This window comes from Tupaia chinensis, unplaced genomic scaffold, assembly GCF_000334495.1.
Source record: "Tupaia chinensis unplaced genomic scaffold, TupChi_1.0 Scaffold000623_1, whole genome shotgun sequence".
Taxonomy (NCBI): Eukaryota; Metazoa; Chordata; class Mammalia; order Scandentia; family Tupaiidae; genus Tupaia; species Tupaia belangeri.
In genome coordinates, this window is record NW_006160143.1 from 657,836 (window position 1) to 663,561 (window position 5,726).

Genomic DNA, 5,726 nt, shown 5'->3' on the forward strand with positions numbered 1-5,726 from the left:
TTTTGGCTGTATATCTTCCTTAGAGAGTTGTTTATTCAGCTTATTTTCCCATCTTTTAATTGGGTTAATCATTTTCTTCTGGGTGAGCCACTTGAGTTCTCTTTGTATTCTGGTTATCAGTCCCTTATCTGAGGCACAGTTAACAAAAGTTCTCTCCCATTCCGAGGGCTGTTGATTCATTTCTACCATCAAGTGCAGACATATGATATATAATGAGTGAAGAGTTACAACGCCTGTCCTTCATAGTCTGACTTGCTTAAGAGGGAGGAGATTATGGAACAAACAATAGACACAAAAATGAGAAGTTATCTGTTGATAAAAATATATGTGGTAATGTCTTTAATATGACTAATATGCACTGTATTCATGCTGAGAAAAACCATGTTTTTCTATAAAGACAGACAGTGATTAAATGTAAATATAAATAAATGAAAAATTAAAAAGATATACTATTATGGACATGCAAATCTGAAATATAAAACATTTCTTGTCCCAAGCATTTCAGATAAGGAATCCTCAACCTGTTGATAAATTGAAAATACAGCACATCTAATTTGTTGGATGTGGGTAATGCCATGTATAGAGATAAATTATAGCTTTAAACCCCTAAGTTAGAAAAAAGTCTAAAATTAATTAGCTGAACTGTTGACTTAGGGAAAAAAAGAAGAGCATGTTAAATTAAAAATAAATGGAAGAAAGAAAATAATGAAATGTGAAAATGAATGTGTTAAAAGCACTTGTACACTGGAAATTATAAAACATCAATAAAAGGAATTTCAAAAATATAAATCAGTAGAAAGATATCCTGTGTTCATGGATTGGAAGACTTACTATTGTTAAAATGTCCAAAGAATCCAAAGTGATCTACAGATTCAATATAATGTCTACCAAAATCCCTGTGGTAATTTTAAAAAATAGAAAAATAATCCAAATAGTTATAATGGAACCATAAAAGACCCCAAAAAGCCAATGAAATACTGAGAAAGAAAAACAAAACTGAAGATTTATACTTCCCAATTTAAAACACATTACAAAGCTGCAGTAACCAAAGAAATATGATAATGTCATAAAAACGGACATACAGACCCATGGAACAGAATAGAAAGCCCAGGAATAAGACCACACATACAAAACAAACTGTTCTTTGACCAAAGTGGCAAGAATGCATACTGGAGAAAGGATAGTTTTTTCAACAAATATTGTGGGAAACTTGAAAATCTACTTGCAAGATAATGAAATTGGACCTTTATATCCTACATAAAAATAAACTCAAAATAGATTAAAGACATAACATAAGACCTGAACTGTAAAATTTCTAGTAAAAAATATTGAAGATAAGCTTTATCTCACTGATCCTGGCAAGGATTTCTTGGATAGGACACCAAAAGCACAGGAAACAAAAGCAAAATTAGTTAAGTGGGACTGTAAAAACCTAAAAAGTGTCTGCACAACAAAGAAAACAAACAAGCAAACCACAATAATAAAGTCAAAGACAACTTACAGAATGGGAATAATTACAAAGCATGTATCTGATAAAAGGTTAATATCCAAAACATATAAAGAACTCACAACTCAATCGTAAAAACACAAATAAGCCAATTAAAAAAATGGGAAAAGAACTTGAATAGACCTTTCTTGAATGAGATAAATGACTGGCCAACAGACACATGAAAAGTTACATAATGTCACTAATCATTAGGGAAATGTAAATTAAAATCATAAATATGAACTGAAAACATCTGCTAGAATTATGTTATTTAAAAACGTGTCATAGAGATGGGGTGAAAAGAAAGTCCATTGACACTGTTGGTGAGAGTATAAATTGATAAAGCTATTATGGAAAATAGTATAAAAATTCCTTCAACTATTAAAAATAGAGTCACTGTATGATCCAGCGATTATACTTCTGCATATATTTCCAAAGTCAGTATCTACAAGACACTGTCACCCCCAGGTTCATTGAGTCTCTTGACTAAGCCTTCTATTATATGATGGTCTTTCTTTGGAGCAAGCTGGTTTTTTATTTTGAAGAGGTTTTTGCTATAGGGTGCGTGTACTTGCCAGAAAGACAGAGAGATACAGAGAGACAGAAAGCGAAAAATCACTCCCCGGGGGGATGGCCATGCCGCAATCCCTTCTCCTCCATTCTCCTCTTGGGATCTTGGGCATGCACGCACACACGCCCGGTGTGAGTTTAAGCCACCGGGTCCGGGATGCGAACCCCGGTCAACTACGTGGGAGTCCAGTGACATAGCCATTACGCTAACTACTGGTTCCTGGAGCAAGTTTTGATAGGGAAATCAGTGCCTATCTAAACCTTTAGCTTCATTAATCACCTCTCATTGTTTCTATTCTTTTTGTATCTGCTTCTCTGTTTGGTGATGTTCTTTAGTCCAGAATTTCAATTTCTTTTGAATTTCTGACTGTGTTCTATTAGTGGATTTCAGTTTCTTAAATGTGCTTGATAGAAAGAAGCATCTAGTTGACTCCCATTAACCACAGCCGCAGGCTTGCTCTACTATGCCTGGAATGCAGTGATGGGTATGACCTTGTTTCCTTGTTTGAAGCCCTTTAAGTCTGCTCACATGTTTATAGCTTTGTTCTCTAGAGAATTTCTAGAAGCACAGAATTTACTCTTATTTGTGGTAAAAATAGAGTGAACATTCCTCAGATATCTTTTTCTAAACAGATTTATTGGTATTTCTTAACAAATTTATTGGTAATTGCTAATTTAAACTTCTTCTAAATCTGTGTTTGTATGGTCCTGCTTTCTGATGGAAGGTTTTCCCGGTTCTCCATAGGTAAAAAGTTTCTGTTTATTTTTATTTATTTATTTATTAATCTGTGCAGATTTCTTAAGAGTATGGTTTATTTAATAAACATTTCCTCTACAGCCAACATTTTTGGAAAGTGCTCATACTATGTGTATATTTTTTTTAATCCCAAGTTTCTGCCGAAGGAAGTTCTTCACCTCCTTCCAAGTCAGGCTGTTCATTAAGTTTTAGTGACTGCATTTGTTAATTTGGTTTCTGACAGCAGTGTGTTTCAGATTTCATCGGATTTCACATCTTTGTGGCTTCTTGTTTTGTCTTCTGCCTGAAATGTATTTAGTGTGTATTCCTTAGTGTTCATTTAGGTCTTAGATCTTCCTGAAACCTATTTCTTGCTCCTAATATGTACAGACCTCCTTTCTCATATGGAATCTCTGCCAAGAATTCAGATTTCATCCCGTAAGCCTCCTTTTATAATATTTTTTGTAGGTTGTTACACTAGTTTGCAGATGATTTACTGAATTTTTTTCTGCTTTCCTTTTTGCACTATTTAAATATTTAAGCTTTTTGCAAATTCTGGGTAGAATAAAAAAAATTCATCGTTCACATTAACTGGAAGATTTTCAGTTTGTACTCACCCAGATAGTTTTTGAAGTTTATTTAACTTTTTTCAGAGAGAGAGAAAGAGAGAGAGAGAGAGAGAGAGCAAGACAGATACTCCCCCCCCAAAAAAAACCACCCAAAACCAAAAAACACCCCCAAAGACCAAGGTCTTCATGCCATGATCCAGCTCTAATCTCAGCTACGCAGAATCATGGGCATGCATGTAACCAGTGAGTACAAGAGAACTTGAGACACGAACTTGGAACCTTTCCATGTAGCCTCAGCATTGCAGAGCAGTGCATTATTGTGGACCATTGTGGCTGACCTCACCTAGAAGTTTAATTACCCTTTTATGAATTAATACACATGAGAACTTTTCATAAGGAATTGTGACTTCTTTCAGTAATTACCCGATGTTCTCTCTCTCTCTCTCTCTCTCTCTCTCTGTGCGTGTGTGTGTGTATGTTTGATAAGATCACTTAATGTTTCATAATTCTCCTCTTTTAGCCTTTACAAGTAGCTGGGACTACAGGAGTGTAACACCACACTTGGTTTTTTATTGTTTGTTCTTTATTGTATGTACCTGGAATTTCCATTTCTGTTCCAACATTAGCCTGAGAAATTTTCTGCAAAAGACATTGTCTTATTCTCATTCCCTATGAAAATGTGGGAAAAATCCTTTTGAACAAAGGAAGCTGCAGAAGTAGGTTTATCCAAATGCTGAAATAATAGGTGCTTTTTTTCCTGGTTATTTGGCCAAAGAAGATGATCTGATTCATTAAATGAAAGTGAAAATAATGAAAGAATATAGCAATGACCAGGTTGTAATGTTTGAGTCAATAAACATTTTATTACATTATTTTATTTGAGAGTTATGACAGGAATACCAACCCTTGAGTGAGAATTTTAAGATCAAGTGAAAGAGAAGTGAAAAATGTCTGATTTAAAACAGACTTATGTTCTTGAGTCAGGATGTGAGAAAAGGAAACATTTTACCACATAGAAGCCTGGCTTTGGACTTGATCATTGTGGCATAAATTGGGGATTTCTCAACTAGTAGCTTGAGATTCATAGTCTATTAGGTTGTGCACTCCTCTAGTCAAAACAAACAACAAAAAATACCTTATTTTTCTCTCTTTTCCTAATGAGCTGCAGCTATGTATAATTTTACCTGTCTCTAATTGGACCAATGATTGATACCACAGATCTCTTCAGTTTATAAACTCATTCTTCACAATCCTCTAGATGGAAATTACAAATCTTTCTTTCATTGGCTATATTAAGATGATCTCTCTTCAATAATCCATCTTTATTAGTTTATGAGATTTTTCGTTGCTTAATTTTTAATGACTGCTTTCCTTTAGAGCTGTATTTCATGTAAAGAACATTATTGACAAATAAATACATACCTCTAAAATAACCAGGAAAGCAAATTTCAAATGTTCACAACATGATATAATGTTAAATGTTAGAGGTAATGAATATGTTCATAAACTCAATTTGTTTATTACACACCACATACATACATTTTTTAAAAAGAATTTTTTATTGGGACCAGCAGATGTTGTTACATTGTTGGACTCCCACATAATTGACTGCAATTCAAGTCCTAGACCAAGTAGCTTAGAGCTCATGCTAGGCACATGTGTGTGTGCATACACAAAATCCTGAGAACAGAATGGAGAAGGGATTGTTGTATGGCCATCACCACTGGGGTGGGGGGGTGGGTGATTTATCACTTTCTGTCTCTCTCTCTGGTGAGCACACGTGCCCTACAGTAAAAATCTTTCTATAAAAAAAAAATTACTAATTTAATTTAATTATTATCATTTTAAAATTTGCTATAGGGCATGTATGCTCACCAGAAAGAGCTAGAGAAGGAGAGAGAGAGAAAGTGAGAAAGCAAGATGTCAAGTGTGGGGCTCAAACCATGGTCAGCCATGTAGGAGTCCAGTGCTTTAACCACTATGCCACCTGCTGTCTCCTTGTATACATATGCTTAAAAAATATACTGTATCCTATAAAGATGTACAATTATTATATGTATATCATAAATTAAAATAAATTAAAAAAATTCTGCCTTCATGGAGCTTACTTTCTAGTGCAGATAACAAAATAAACAGAATAAATTAGTAAATGATATAATAATAAGAAGGTAATACATGCTATATTATAAAGGTGCAGCAAGACAAGGGAGCAGAGGTATTGGGAGTGATTTTAAATAAGATATTCAGAGAGACTTTATTGAGATGGGATATTTAAGCAAAGACCAAAAAGGGCAAACAAGTTAGCTGTTGCACATGTATCTGGGAAAATAAAATGATGGACTATTCAGTGCAAAGGTCCTAATTT